This window comes from Phocoena sinus, chromosome 17, assembly GCF_008692025.1.
Source record: "Phocoena sinus isolate mPhoSin1 chromosome 17, mPhoSin1.pri, whole genome shotgun sequence".
In the NCBI taxonomy this organism is placed as follows: domain Eukaryota; kingdom Metazoa; phylum Chordata; class Mammalia; order Artiodactyla; family Phocoenidae; genus Phocoena; species Phocoena sinus.
The window spans coordinates 15,286,684-15,302,579 of NC_045779.1; the positions used below are offsets into that span (position 1 = coordinate 15,286,684).

The 15,896-nt window shown below is 44.9% G+C and overlaps 1 protein-coding gene across 4 annotated transcripts in view; it reads right to left on the reverse strand.

The window, feature by feature from the left end:
- NCOA2 (nuclear receptor coactivator 2) overlaps positions 1–15,122 on the reverse strand; it is a 271,533-nt gene extending 256,411 nt beyond the window's left edge. Inside the window, exon 1 of one of the 4 annotated variants that reach the window (XM_032609401.1) lies at positions 14,632–15,122. The gene's annotated coding sequence lies outside the window, so the exon portion shown is untranslated. Of the gene's footprint in view, positions 1–14,272; positions 14,390–14,631 lie in introns of those variants that run through there. The other 3 variants (XM_032609407.1, XM_032609402.1, XM_032609408.1) reach the window with 3 other exon arrangements.
- Between the last annotated feature and the right edge of the window lie 774 nt (positions 15,123–15,896).

A 15,896-nucleotide genomic window follows, 5' to 3' on the forward strand; every position in this document is an offset into this window, starting at 1 on the left:
CTTTCCTTCCCTAAACTGTGAGACCTTAGAGCATAGGGCCTATTCCTTTTTTAACCTTTGTGTTCCCAACTCCAAACCCACGGCAGGTAAAGTGCAGAAAATCAGTAAGGAGAAAATGGACTGTTATTTAAATTAAAAAAAATTTTTAAACATACACACAGATACACGAAAAGTAACATCCAGTGAACAGACAGAAAAAGGCAAGTCTAGTAGTTAAGCTAGAGCTTGGTAGTGAGGGGTCTATGGTTTACAGTGACTTAGTGGAGAGACAAACAGATCATTATCTTAAATGATCTCATGGACACTGAGTGAATTTTAGCCCAAGTCAGTTTAGTAAATAAGGAAATACTATGCATTTCTAAAGTATCTTCTCCTAAATGGCTAATGTTAAATTTTGAGGTGCTCAAAGGAATAAAAACCAGAACCAGAAAAATTAGATACACGAGACCTCATGTGCTGAATGTTTTGTACAGCCACTCTTTTACAGTAATACGACTTTCCTTATATTATTTTTGCCCACTCCCACCCCTTACCCTGGCCACCTGTCCTTAATGTCCCTGTTTGGTTACATTTCAGAACTCCGAAGTACTTTCCTCCCAGATGACCCAAACTGCTACCGTATCTGTTTGGGACATAGCACAGAGCCACTGAGAAACCACCACAGTACTGTCTGTCCAACCCTCTCCAACAGGCCAATGTTTTTTTTCCTTTTGTTTGTAATTTAGTTTGGTTTATTTTAATAAGCTCTTCAAGCAGCTTCTGCAAGCTTGAGCAAAGACATTCATGAATTTATTTCTTTTAAACCACACTAATGTATTATTTACCTTTTTTATTAATTGAAGTACAGTTGATTTACGTTTCCACCATCAACACTGGTTTAAAAAAAAAGCAGTACAATACTCATAAAATGACAAGAACAAGGAGGATATCCCTTAGTACATCTGTAAGACATTTCGAAAAGTTTTGCAAAAAATCAGAAAACGGGATTTCTGAGTCATTTAAATTCTAGTCCCCTCAAAACTGCCCTGATTTGTTAATTAAAAAGGCCTATGTACAGTCCCACTTTTCTTCCCATTGTTGACATCTCTCATGTGTCTCCTAAGCTGCCACACTCCAAAAAACCCCTGGAAACTACTGTCTCTATTATGTTACTCCAAAGAAGTATTTGATATAAAAGCTTTCTATTTAGCCAAGGGTGCTATGAAATGAATGTCTCAATCTCAACCCCCCTCCTGTTCCTAAAACAGAAATCTACTACTTCCTAGGAGGAAAAAAGTCCTCAAACTCTCTGACTGTAAGCATTCTCATAGGCGGGCATTACCTCTGTGCTTGCACCTCTCACGGCGTTACTTTTATGAATCTCCTTGTGATGCGTTTGTAGAAAGTATGTCTAGGCCCCAACCTACAGAGACTTCAGAAGGGGCAATGCCGAGTAAACAGCCTAAGATGCTACTATCTCAAGCAGTAAGTTCTCAACAGTTATGCTCTTCTTTAGCCCCAATCAAATCCATTAACATATTTAACAATTTAATTTCTTAGCACTTCTGGAGAAACTGAAGTCTAAAAACTGAAAAGGCTGGTTGCACAGCAATGTGAATGCACTTAACATTACTGAACTGTGTACTTAACAATGGGTAAGATGGTAAATTTTATATGAATTTTATCACAATTACAATTTTTAATTAAAAAAAATAAACACTTTTTAAAAAGCCAACATCTAAAGAGCCACAAAACTAACCAACAAAAACTAGGGGAATTAACTGAGTATTAACAGAGACTACAGAACCAAATGCAGTGGAGGAGCTTGATTAGATCCTGGTTTGAAACCCACAGCTGTTAACAGTTTGGAGGTAACAGGGAAAATTGAAAGAAGACAGTTGATACTTGATGATATGTTTTCTTAGGTTTAAAACAAAGTTTTATTAGGTTTAATAGTTGTATTGTATGCTATTACCTAAGTAATGCCTTTATTTTACAGCGACGTGCTTTATGAATAAAGGGTCATCTGTAACTTACTTCCAAATAGTTCACCCCACACACACACATACATACACACACACACACACACACACACAGCGGGGAAAGAGGGAGAAAGAAAAAGCACACACAACACTGAAAGAGCTGTCATTTAACCACTTGTTCTACCACATTATGGAAGTATCACAGGAGCTAAGAAAAAGAGAGACATATGACACTGCCCATCCCAAAGCCCCACCCTGCTTTTCCACTGGGGTTGTATACCGTTTCTACTACTTAATATATAATTGGTTGATGAAAGAATCTGAACAGATGACAGACAGATCACGTTCTGACTTATTCTGCAAATAAAATGACCCCACAAAGTAAAAAAATTACTGTTTAAATAGAGATTTGGGAAGAAAGTTGAGAATACTTTTCCAGGTCTTGTCACAAGTATATATTAATGTGTGGCCTGTAGGGGCTTCGTTCTTTTGATAGTTGTAGAATTTCATTACTTACCTATTGAGACATCAACCCTTCAAGTGATGCTTTCATTCTCTTTTTGATCACTTCTTCAATGGAAGTATTTAAGTGCCGACCCTACACTTTGCATTTGGTTTTGTTTTATCACCTTTCCAGAACTACTGAATTTCCCCAAGGTTTTCTTTACCTTTTTTCTCCTCTTTCCACTATAAACTGAGATTATTAATCCCTCTTCCCATTACAGTGTCAAAATATTCTGCAGGGGAAAAGTTAATAAGTCTGGGTGCAGAAAATGTTCAGTTTTACTGAGGCAACAACACCAAAAATGTAAGTCTTTATTGTTTCTGATTCAAAGGTAAGTGGACTTCCTTCTTGTTCTACAGAAAATTCTTTTGTAAAATCTGTAATCAATGTAACAAGCAACTGACTAATAACCTCTGGATATTGTTGGATTCCATCTCTCTTTTTGTTTTGATTGTACACTTTGCTGTTAACTGAGATCAATAATATAAACCCCCAGCAAGTTGAGCTTTATATCAAAGAACTGCTTCTTAAATTTTAGACTAACTCATTAGTTTTCTCTAGGCAAATCAAAGAGCACGAGCTTGCGTGGTCAACACATGTTCACAGCAGGCCAGGAAGAACAGACTGACAGGTACAAAGGCTCATGCAAAGAGTAGAAATGGGGGAAACGGCTTTGTGGCAGACCCATCTAGTAAGCGTCTGGGAATGTCATTCTGTAGTGAGTGGGGGGACTTATATTATTATAAAAGGGATATTTTGGAAAGATCAGTCTATTGACTTACAGTACAGAAGGAGAATTTAAGTCAGCCCAAACTACAGTTTAAAAAGGAAAGACTTTAAGCTGCTCTGTATACTATTTGGGAGGAGAGGGAAAATGAATGAAAAAATACATATATGTGGCCTTCCCTGGTGGCACAGTGGTTAAGAATCCACCTGCCAATGCAGGGGACACAGGTTCGAGCCCTGGTCCAGGAAGATCCCACACGCCACGGAGCAACTAACCCCATGCGCCACAACTACTGAGCCTGTGCTCTAGAGCCCGCGAGCCACAACTACTGAGCCCACGTGCCACAGCTACTGAAGCCCAAGTGCCTACAGCCCGTGCTCCGCAACAAGAGAAGGCACCACAGTGAGAAGCCCACGCACCTCAATGAAGACCCAATGCAGCCAAAGATAAATAAATAAAACAAATTTATTTTTAAAAATACGTATGTGTATACATATACACACACACAGACATATAGACTCCATCCTTACTATTTCCCCCAATTTTAGCAAACCCATAAGAAAACAGGTACCATTCCCTGTTGTACCTGTATCATTCAGACAATAAGCCAATATAATCATTTTAAGCATATTTATAGAACACAACAGAAATTTTAATGCCAGATTTGTCAGAGCATTTTATTTGATGGTTTTTCTCCTTGATGTTAAACTCCAAACAATGTGTAGCAAAACTTGTAATGTGTTTTACTAACATGTTATGGCCCTCCGTTTATTCATTTAAACCTTCCCCAAAAAGTCTGTGTAAGTTGCCTATTCCACTTAAAGTAACAAGTACTGTAAGTTGACTACTTGGTTTGATCAAGCTGATAAACTAATAGTCCATCCTTAAAAATCTTTCAAGCTGCAAGGGCATGTATTTGCTACTCTGGATTTACTCTATATATACCTTCATTAATTTACAGATTTCAAGCAAGGCTACTCTTCTGCATTGATATTTTCCATCTGCGTGGTCCTAACCTCTTTAGCCTGGACTCAATGCAGCAACTCCTCTATGGGCCGCCCCCAGTTTCTTTCTGAACGCCTTTCCTTTTCTTTTTCCTCATTATACACTCAATCCCTTTCTCCAAGAGAGTAAACATCTATGAACCGTTGAGGCAAGCCCAGAAAACCTGGGATGAGGCTGCTAGAGACACCTGAACCTCACTGGGAAATTTCTTGAGTAGGGAATGAAGAGGGCCTCCATAACGAGGAAACCCCTCTCTATCCCTTGGTGCAAAGGCACTGGCTTCCCTCACTCATCTGAGGGCCAGGCCAGGTGAAGGCAAGCAGCTCAGCCTCTGAAAATCACAAGCCCCAGAAGGCCTTCCCTTGTCCTACCTGGTCTTTACCTGCCATTGGGTGGAGTAGTCACCTCACTTCTCACCTGAAAAGGGGAAGAGAATCCCCCAGATGCTCAGTCTGGTAATACAGAGCACTGGGGTGGAAGGGCTGCGGGGCTCCGTGGTGCCTGAAGGGAGCGGGCCATCAGCATCACCAACCTGGTCCAGAATTAAGGATGCAGTTCATCAGGAGACTCTACACGAGGGAGCCGGCCAGCTCCTGGTGCGAGATCAGGATGCAGACAACTACTGTGAAGGAGAGCTTCTGGGGCCTCAGTGTCCTGGGACCAGCTCCACCTACCACAGGCTCTCCCTTCTCTCCCCACCACAGGGTCTGGGCCTGCCTCCAGTGAGCATGAGAAGAGGCAGGGAGCAGCTGAGGCCCTCTCCTCCAGGGGTCCCAGCTGGCCCCACGGCCTGCACTGCACACAGGGCCAGGCCATATGCGCCCAGTGCAGCTCCATCCTGCCCCAGCCTTCACTCACCTCGAGCCAGCAAACCTGGGCTTCCCTCGGTCTGCTGACTCTCTTTTCTCCTGAATGCTTTTTCTCAAAGTGAGATATTTACTATCACGATGAGGTCATCAATGATTACGAGAATGCTGTTGTTACGATGTGAGTGCCCTTTACCCAGAGAAGGCAAATGCTCCAGTTTTGTTTTCTAATGTCCTTCAATGTCCAGGCATTCTGTTGACTTTTGTCGCTGTCAGTTGTCACTGTCAATATGTTCAGGACACAGTGAATATCATGTCATTTTCTTGTGTTATACTTAACAGCTTAAAGCCTTTAATTTATTAAAATTCTTAACTGTACACACCTCTTGTTTAAAATACAAGGTAGTACAGCATAAATAGATCTTTATATAACTTCCAGTCCCGTCACTAGATTTTACTTATACTTACTATCTGTTTATTTAGAAAAGACTCTGGTGGTGCTAGAATACAATAAAATGACATTCCTTAATGGAATAAATATTTCTATACCACACTTTTACAGAAAAATCTTAAGGAATCAAGATATTCATACATCTTACTTAAAATAGCAATAAGAACACTACACGAGTCTCAAAACAGAAATACAGAAATTGAAAACACAATACACTACCAGAAACTCCAAAGAGGTGGGCATTCCTAAGACTTTAGGAATTGGTTAAAATTTTCACCCATCTTAAATCACCTTAATATTTCCAACTTATAACCATTTTGACCACTTAAATCTAATGAACACTTTCAAGACATCTAACATGATAGAGTCTGTAACAATATCCTTAAACAGGGAAGAAAGAGAATACAGCAAAGCTAGGGAACGTAATCCTCAATACTATTAGACAACAGAGGCTCAGTACCCCCGGTCGGCTGGACCACAACCTTGTGCAGCAACTAACTTCGAACAACAAATCAGCCAGTTACTGCGCCAGCCTGTTACGTGATCTGTCCTCAACCTAACGGCTTCCTTAACAAACAGCCAGCTTCTTCACCAAGTGCTGTGAGCAGAGCAAATCTGTTAAAGAGGGAAACTGCAGATCATGATCAGACTCGAAATACTTAACGAAAAACTAATGATAGTAACACACTCCCCCATACTCTTGATTGTGTTCCTTCCCTGCCACCCATCTTCCATCTTCAACTTTGGGGGGCGGGAAACAACCCAGCAACAACAACCAAGAAAGCCAGGGAAGAAGGATAAATGGAGGCAGAGAAAAGTCTACAAAGATTTATACCCAACTGAGGCAGTCCAAAGTTGTGCTATTATTTATCACTCCATCCTCACTTCAAAGGCCCGGTCTCCGAGCACAGCACACCAGACCCGATGTCCACAACAGGCCGTAGGCACAAGGTGGCAGGTACAGGACACAGAATTGCCTCCAGGACCCGCAGGCCCCCATTGCCCAGCTCCCTTACTACCACAACCAGCTTCTGTAATGTCAAGAAATGCTGTTATGTTAAATTGGTAGACATTCATACACTTCTGACATTGAGATTTTTTTTTAGTCAGGAACTTCCATATTCCTTATTTAGGAATCAAAAATACCTGTGAAAGAATTCGCCACCTATGTTCCAACAATAACCAGAGGTGATTACCTAACAAACATATTTATGAAAAAAAATCTATTTTTAAATATATGTATACAAGCACATTAAAAATGTATGTTTAAAAATATGTTTTCCAAGTAACTAAATTTTCCATTTAGTTTGACTCTAGAAATGACTCAAGTAAAGCTATAGGTTCCTCTAAAATATGCAATTCAATGTTCAATTTACATTTTGACAATAACCGAAAAGCTTTTCATTATTAAGCATATTAACAAGAGAATTAGAAATGTTAAGCTAAATTAATATTAAATATTCCTACAAATGCTACTGTACCATCGAAGGTAAGGAAAGTCACTTCATCTTTGATTCCTGAGCTGATTTTATAAGTGGGAGCAATCTGCGGGAAAAGACCATCCTCATTTAGATGGGTGCTTCCAGGGACAGAAATCAGGCAGCAACAACAGGAACTCCCAGAACCCCCTCACACCCCACAAGCCTTGGAAGATGTGGGGTCACATTTCCTGTGGACCCACTAAATGAATAATAGAAAATACCATGCCTTATATTTTCATCTCTGACAACAGGGCTTCAGACCCGGCAGCTGGAACACTAAAAGCAGTGCATTGCTGATCCCCACACGTGCACAGGTGAAAGAGTTCCCTGAAAGCTCTCCCCGCTCCCTGCAAACAATTGAGCAGACAGAAGAATTCCACAAATAGCAGAGCAGAAGTCAGATGACTGAATATATTACCAGCCTCCTTTGGGGACTACAATATCTCAACACCGAGTCACCCATGCTACACGGGTTGCAAAAAACCCTGCAAAACATACATCACACAATTACCACCTAACGGTTAAACGTGCTAGAATTAAATATACATTAAAGGAACAAGAAGCCGAATATCTATACCAGTGCTTCATTGGTCCTAAACCTCTATCTAGAGGGCTGTCTCCATCTCTTTTCTACCTCTCACCCACAACGGAGTTTTCTCAAGCTTATTTTCTGAGCTTCTGATTCTGAGAAACAATAGGCAACTTGAATGTGCTTTTTCAAAATACACTCCTACCCCTTTTTCCTTTCCCTTTCCCTAGTGGAGAATGATGGATCTGTGTTATCTCCACAAAGCACTGGATGGGACACATCCACAGGAGGCTGCGAGGAAGTGCGGCCGACCGACCATCTAACAAGAACACAAGTTAAGAAGGCAGGGCTAAGGGGCAACGTTGGCCTGGGTGCAAATTACTCTCCAGCACTCGGGCTGTGTGACCTTTGGCAAGTTATGTGACAGCTCTGCGTCCGCACTTCCTGAACTGTGAAAGAGGAATGACAACAAGAGCGCCTCCCTCACTGTCTTACAGTGAGAACCAGACAGGAGTGTATAGCACGGGCACCTTATTAGCAGGGCCCCAGGTTTTGAGTGAGCACTCAGTAAAGGTTACCTGTTTCAACTTCATCCATTACCATTCTTACTTTTTGAAAATTAAAAGACAAGAAAGAATCCTGCAATTTAGGAACTGTTAAATTCTGGGCCGATGACTAAAAAATCTGGAGACTGCTTATAGATCTTAAGATAAGTATTGACTGTCCAGGTACAGGCTTGCCCTGAGGCAAGGGTTTGGGAGACACAGGCTGAGGCAAGGGTTTGGGAGACACAGGCATACAGAATTTGCAGGACTGGATCTATTCAAACCTATTCATCCTTTTTACAAACCAAACAACCAGACTGAGAGCCTTCTAACGACCTGCAAATATATGTTTTATCAGATTCCAACCAGGAAGACGTTCTCAGACTCACCATTCCCTCTGATATTTATGATTTGTTTCCCCACCCATTGGTCAAGGTCAATTTTTTCCCTGAAGTTTTGCTCAGAGGCACAACTTAATCCCCTTTGGTCTTCATCTCCTCCTGGAAAATGAAGGTAACCTCTACTTCACAGGATTGTGGCAAGAATGAAGGAATGGAGCATGCCTCAAAAAGCCCCTAACAGGTTGTTGGCACTCAGTGACAGCTGCTCTTATCATTTCAGTTGTTCTATTGCTGCTCTCCCAATACAGACATTTTAGTCAAGAGCCAGAATGAGTTACATCTAGAAAAACTGACAACCACAGCAGAATACCTGTGAAAGGCTGTGCAAGGGAGTTTTCCATCCTTTAGAAACCTACAGTGGTAAGGCCCAGGGTATGTTAGCCTTAAAAGCAGCAACAAGGCACAGACAATCCATAGAAATCAGAGGTCACTGACTGCCCTGTCACCTTCACCCAACTATAGGTTGCCACCTGGACCACACATAACATGATTTCAGGGGAAATAAAAACAAAACTAATGATAAATATTCATACCTTCATTAAACGAAATCTATTTAATCATAAGCTAATCAGTCAAGGGAACATTTAACAACCTTTTTGTTATAAACATTACAATCCTATTTTCAGGGGGGAAAAAAACCCAAACCCAAATCAAAGCAGAATTATCTAGCTTATATAATTAAAATTAACACATTAAAAGAAAAGATCTTTAGTATAAAAAGCAAATTGAAAACTAAGGTGAACACATCCCTTTCCACCCTTCCCCCACCAAAAAAAAATCATCACCCACTCACTGTGTGTTCCCCCTTTAATCACAGGTTTGCAATGGATGGTTTATACTATAAAAGTAAACTGCCAAAGCTGAGACACTCAAAACTCAACAAATAACTGAACAAACAAATGAAACAATGGTTAAATGAGGCAAGGATGCAAAAACAGGATCTAAAAAGCCCAAAATGAGAGTTAACCTGGCCATGGGGAACTCCATCAGGAACTCTTAACAGTTCACAATTGGCTGCCTAAAACAACATAAATTCTGACAGAATTAACATGCTAACTTCAATTCTCCATGCACCTACCAATTGACACCCAAAGTAAAAACTGTTTTTTCTTTCAGAACCTTTAAGTATTAATAACTATTTAATTACTGCTAATAATGTCTACCTATAAGTAGCTCTCCTCTCTTACTTTCTTAAAATTAAGATTCTATGTCCAAAAGCCTCAAAAGCAGGTAAGTCAAACACTGCCATAGGTTCCCTGCTTATTTAATTCTTCTCTAGAAATTTCCAACTAGAGAAACAACTGAAAAGTGTCCTAGAGTCAATGTTTCCACAATTGCATTATATCATCATAGCCACTGGAAGCCAGAAATGTGGTCACTGATGAACATTTCATAGGATAAACACATAAAATCTTTACCCTAACAGCCAAGAGTATTATGATTTAACTGCAGACCATGTAGTCGTTTAATTTCAGATACCTTCATAGCACAACCTTTAAGATTTCCACTTTTTCATAATCACCCTCGCCTCAGCTTTGTAACAGCTAGGAAAACTACATATGCTTCTAAAATATCCACAAAAGTCACATTCTCACCTCTGTTTCAGAAGTAGTATCTAGAATCCATAAAGTATGTGTTTTCTTTATACTGTCTGAATTGAGGGCCTGTGACACTAAAACCGTATTGTACGGCTTTTCCAGCCATTACTTTCAACAGACTTTAAAGAGTAATATGACATAATATTCTTTCTACAGTTAACAATTCATAAACCCTTCTACAAGCCTGTAAAAAACAAAAAAGGAAATAAACACAAACGCCAAAATTTTTTTTGTTTAGAAAACAAGGCATAGAGGTAAAATTAGCCTGCAATATGAAAGTGTATAAAAAAACTGAGTAAGGGGGGGTTTGTTCTGTTTCCCTTAGTTTTCGTTATTAGTATGTAAACATAGTCTGATTATTTCATAGGGGGAAAGATCCTGATTCGCTGCTCATTTTATGATTTACTGCAATAAAAGACCAACACCTTAAAGCAACTGACTTATTTTCTCCCTCCTATTCTCTTAATTTAAAATTGATAGAGCATGTAATAACATAAATTACCAAACAAAACTATAAACACAAAACATTGAAAAGCTAACAATTTCTTAAATAGCAGTTCTGCTATAAAAATAGTGAAGCATTAATTATGCATTTAAATAATTTCAATCATGACATAATAATGGTCAAAATATCAAATAAGGACACACTGTGCATTTCAGAAAACTAATCTTCTAGAAAAATTGTTTAAAGAGCCCCCCTTTGTTTTGGTACCCAACATCCTAATGACTGCTTAAAAGCATCCCTTTTAAACTCAATTCAATACAAACAATTTTTCCTAAGAAATCCAAGCTGTCAACTTATGGGTCACATTTCAACCTGATGTGATTTGAAACAGCTAAGGTACTGAATTCTTAAATATAGGGTGTGTAACGAAAGCACTGTTCATAGGTCCTTGCTTCTGAGGCTTGCAAAGCTTTAATAAGATACAACTAAAAATAAAGCCAACCAAGGAGCACTGCCCCTTTATGCGCTCACACAGCAGCCCAAGTTCCCCTGATCTTTACATTTTAGGTTTCTAGTTAAATGCGCCTCTAACACTGAGCAAAGGTCATGTAAATTATATTTAACCAATGAAGGGTTAAAATCAGAGCTAAACTATCTAAAAAATATTAAATTCATAATTGGTAAGCTCTTTTCTAACCTCTGCTTCAGTATCCTGACATCTAAAACTCCTCTGTTAAGACTGAAATTCCCTGGAGGAAGAAGGCTCAGATCCAGTCTGAGAGCACACAATGGAATCACAGCTGACGATGCACATCTTTTTCTAGATGTCTCCATATGCTTGAGAGGTTTTTTTTCCCCCTAGCAGGCATTAGGGGACTTGCTACTCACTGCCACCAAGAATCTGAGAACATTCTCAAGGATTATTGTAGAGAAGGAGTAAAAATAATGTGTTGCTCTTGAGCACACAAAAGACACATGTTAGAGTGGCCTTCAGTAGCTAAATTAACTAATGACGGGGCAGTTTTGAATGTTGTCAAATTTGGAACGTTGTTTAATTTATAATACTCCCTACTTCTAGCAGCTAAATGTTTGTTTTATCTTCACAGTTTTTACTATTTTATCACTAAAATAACACCTCAAGGGCTAGAGCAAAATGCAATTAATTTTTGTCTATATGAACACTTACAATTATACTGGATTGGGAATTCATGGTAAATACTGTTCCCTAAAACTATAGACCCCTCAATTCTTTCTTAGTAACCCAGTATTATTAAAAGCTCAAGAAACCAGTATACATAAGTATCATGCACATAAAATGCCTCAAAAAACAAAACAAATCCCTCCCAAGATTAAATTCATGGGATACTCATCACAAAATGAACAGATGTATTCTCACGCTAATATTATTCATTCTTTGAACTCCCAAAGATTCTACAAATTCCAGTTGGAAAAAGGAGCCTTGCTGCTGTCAATGTGCACTAACCTCCCCAACAAAGAACAGGAGCACGCGCACACACACACACACACACGCGCTCACACACACACGCACACACACGCACGCACGCACACACACACACACACACACAGCATCGCAGCAGCAGCTGCTGTCTTTTTAAAACACTGCTATTCCTGCAGAGCAACCTGTGATCTTTACAGAGAACCGAAGACCTATCCTCCCTATTCTGAAAAGTCAAGAGTTGAGGAAGTCACTAGACTGTAGCCAACAAACAGTGTAAAATAACCAAAGATGTCTCCTAACCTTGCAAAAACCAAAAAAGTACCCACACACTGTAGCATTCAGTAGTGTTTAAGCAAACTAAAATAATTTATTTTTAAGAATCTTTTGTGTGGGAGTAATCTGACAAACTACATTTTACTCACTTTCTTTCTGTAGACAAATATTCTTTGACCAGCTTGTTCCTTAAATACCAATGCTTTAGGTTTCAAACAGTGATGCTTTGGTTCCTAACTTCATTTTGTTTAAGAAAGAGCAAAAAAACAGAAAACAAAAAATGCATACCATAAACCACAACTTTTTTTTAAAAATGTCATCCCAAACACCGAACTTCCAAGTGTACTTTGGAAACTGGCGCTCTAGTTAATCAAGGAACCAGTGAAGCCATTACAAACAATGATGCTTTACACTCCCAATAATCAACTGACGTGAGTTTTTCCCGATGCCTTCGTTTTCAGAGAACCCTTTCAAATTTCATTGTCCCCACGCTGGAGTAGCTGAGTGAAACTGAGATAGAGATAAACAGATAACCCCTATGATCCTCAGCACGTAAACCGAGCGCTGAGGTCCAAAACGCGATCACTACAATATATGCCATTTTAGAAACGGGCCTCGGACAGTTACTGCCACATCTTAAGTGCCTTTTAGACTTCGTCGTGTCTAAGACAACGTCTCTGGTGGTACCAGAGATACACAGTATCTCGTGCAAACTACGTTGCCTCCCCCGGTCAGAGCCCCCGTAAGTGACGCTATCCCACAGATGTAGGAGCGGGTGACCAGGGATGTGCAAGAGTGGAGAGCTCTTGGCGTCTCCATGACTCCCCCGCCCCGCGCGCAACTCCTCTCTAACTGGTCCGGAAGAAGCCCCGCCCCTCCCTTCCTCCAACCCCCGCGATTGGCTTACCGACACCCGGCAGGTCAGTTCCCTGACTTCGATTGGCTCACTGTCCCATCACTCACACGCAGCGAGATTCGGGTCGGTGGGAGGGGAAGGCGTTGGAGGAGGTGGAGTGGGAGTGGGATTAGAGGACGAGGTGGCGGAGGAGGGCGTTCAGGCTCGGTCCCCGGTTTAGGAAAGTTTCCCCTACCAGTGACAGACCCGGACGGCGCTAGGCCCGGTCCAGCTCCCGGCCGGTGCAGGGCGCTCGGATCCCCGATTCCCGCCCCTCGGTCCCGCAGGCCCCGGAAACCACTAGGGGGAGGGGGAAGAGGGAGGGACCAGTTAACCAGGGACCGACCCACCCCCGATCTCGGAAGAGGCGCCTCCGGGACTCCCCGGAGGGGCGGGGGGCGGGGAGCTCCTGCGCGCAGCGAAGACCCTGACCCCCTCCCCCAGCAGCCCCCGGAGGCCCGAGAAAGACGTGTCCCCGGGCCCGGGGCGTGACCATCGCGAGCCGGCCGGGAGGGCCCCTCCCGCTTCCCGCCTGGGGGCCCTGAGGGCCTGTCCCTTCAGGGGCGGGGAGATGGGGGAGAGAAAAGGGGGCGCTGGCGAGCCAACCCGGAACCTCCCGGACCGCCTCCCGCCCCCAGCCCCGGCCCCTGCGCGCCTCCTGCACACACGCCCGCACCCAGAAAGTTAAGTCAGGGGCGAGCCGGGCTCGGCGCCGCCGCGGTCCGGCCCCCGGCTCCCCGCCCCCACCGCGGCCCGGCCTGCTCGGCCCGAGCGCGCCGCTCGCCCCGCCCGCCACAGCTCCTTCCCGTCCGCCCGCGGCGCCCGGCGCCCCTCGCCCCCAACCCCCGGCGCTGACACGGGCCCGGCCCGGCTGCCGGGCCGCGGATCCCCTCCTCCCGGCGTCTCACCCAGCTGGCCGCCCCTGACACGGCGCTTCACCTTCACACACCCCCGAGCACTTCCCAAGTCCTGCCTCCCCTCGCCCGGCTCCCACCCAGCGCAGCAGTCGCTCCGTGTTTCCATGAAAGAATGCACCTTTGGCTTCACCTTTCCGTCCCTGCCTCGCGTCCCCCGAGGGCGCAAGAGACGCGCTCCTCGCCGACCCGCACCGGGCAGGGCGGCGGGCGTCTCGCTCCTCGGGCGGGAGCCGCGCCCGCGCCCCCGGCCTCCCCGCCGCGCCTCGGCTCTCACCTCTCGCCGGCGCCGCGGGCTGCAGCCTCCGCCCGCCTCGCGCTCCGGGACTCGTCTCCCGAGCTCTGGCAAAGCGCTGGAGCGCCTCCTTTCTCTCCCAGGGACTCCGCGTCTCCCTGCCGCTTCCCGCCCTCCCCACCCCCCAAGCCCCAACTCCCCAGCCTCGCGGCGCCTCCGGGATGCAACTCGCGTTTTCCGCGCACCAGGGCAGCGGTCGCCGCACACAAAACAGCCCTCTCGGCGGCGCGCGGCTCTGCCCGGCTCGGCACAGGAAGGGCAGACGCGGCCGGGGGTGGGGACGCGGCGCCCCCCGCCCGCCTCCCGCCCGCCCTCGCGGCCCCCAGGGAAGGCGCGGTTACCGGCTCGGGTCGGTCACGCCGTCAGGTGCCGGCTGCCGTCGGCGCTGACCTTCGCCGCCGAAGCTGTGGCTGAGGCTGCGGCCGCCATGTTCCCGTGTTAATAACTGCTGCCTGGTTGTTTATTTCAATGGAGATCCTCCCCCAACTCCCTCCTCCTCCTCCGCGTCTCCGCACTTGCCGAGAGAGACACAGACCGCGCAGAGCTCGCGATTAGGGGAGGGGGCTCGGGAGCCAGGCAGTCCCTCCCCCCTCCTCCCTGGCCGTGGCCGCAGCCAAGTCCTGTCACTGGGGAAAGGACGGAGCGGAAACTTGCGTCCCGCGCCCCCGGGGAGGGGGCAAAGGTGGACGGAGGGTTCTCCGGGGAGCAGACCCTGGCCGCGGGGTCCGCAGCATCTCCGTCGGCGGAGTCCTCTAAGAAGGCGACCTGGGGAGAGGTGAAGAGTGAGGAGAGAAAGGAGAGGGGACAAAATGGGTGACTGTGGTAGAGGGAGGGTGACCTATGGGTGACTGGAAGTGAAGGGAGAGTAAACAGATGACTCCATGGGAGGGCAAAGGGCAGTGCCAAAAAGAACGAGTGGATGGGACAGGCTGGGGCTGCAGAGTGGAGGCAGTGGGATCTTGGGGCTGCAGACGGCGGGGCAGATGCCCCCGCACGAAGATCGGAGAGAGCCCAGTGCCAGCTTCGCCCCGGGAGGAACCTCCCGCTCGCACTCCGCCCGGGCCCCTCGGCCAGCAGCCTGCACCCCTAGGGCGCACCTCGCACGCCCGCGTCTGCTGCTGCGCCCTGGAGGCGCCCGTCGTCCATCAATTCAACCTCGGCCCCTAAGACGATAGGCTTCTCCAGTTGCAGCCGCATCTGAAGAGGGGATGGAGTGGCGCGACCGTGCGAGGCGAGCTTAAAAGGGTGCCACCCAGCAATTGCATGATAAAGCAAAGGGGCAAACAGTGTAAAGCCTGACCTGGTTGAGCATTCTCGTCACGACATGAGTCACAAAAGTTTTTTAGTGGAAAGTCCACTTTCTAGACAGAAAGTGATGTTGGGGGATGCAGGAGAGTTGCACTGAAAATTAGAAGAGAAACCTCATAAAGGTTACTTGGATAGACAGAAAGTGATGTTGGGGGGATGCGGGAGAGTTGCACTGAAAATTAGAAGAGAAGCCTCATAAAGGTTACTTGGATCAGTTTTATGCTTTGGAAAAGCAAGTTCTTCACAACCCAGATACATTTCGTCCGAAGAAATGAGCAACATTTGTCCAACAAATTTC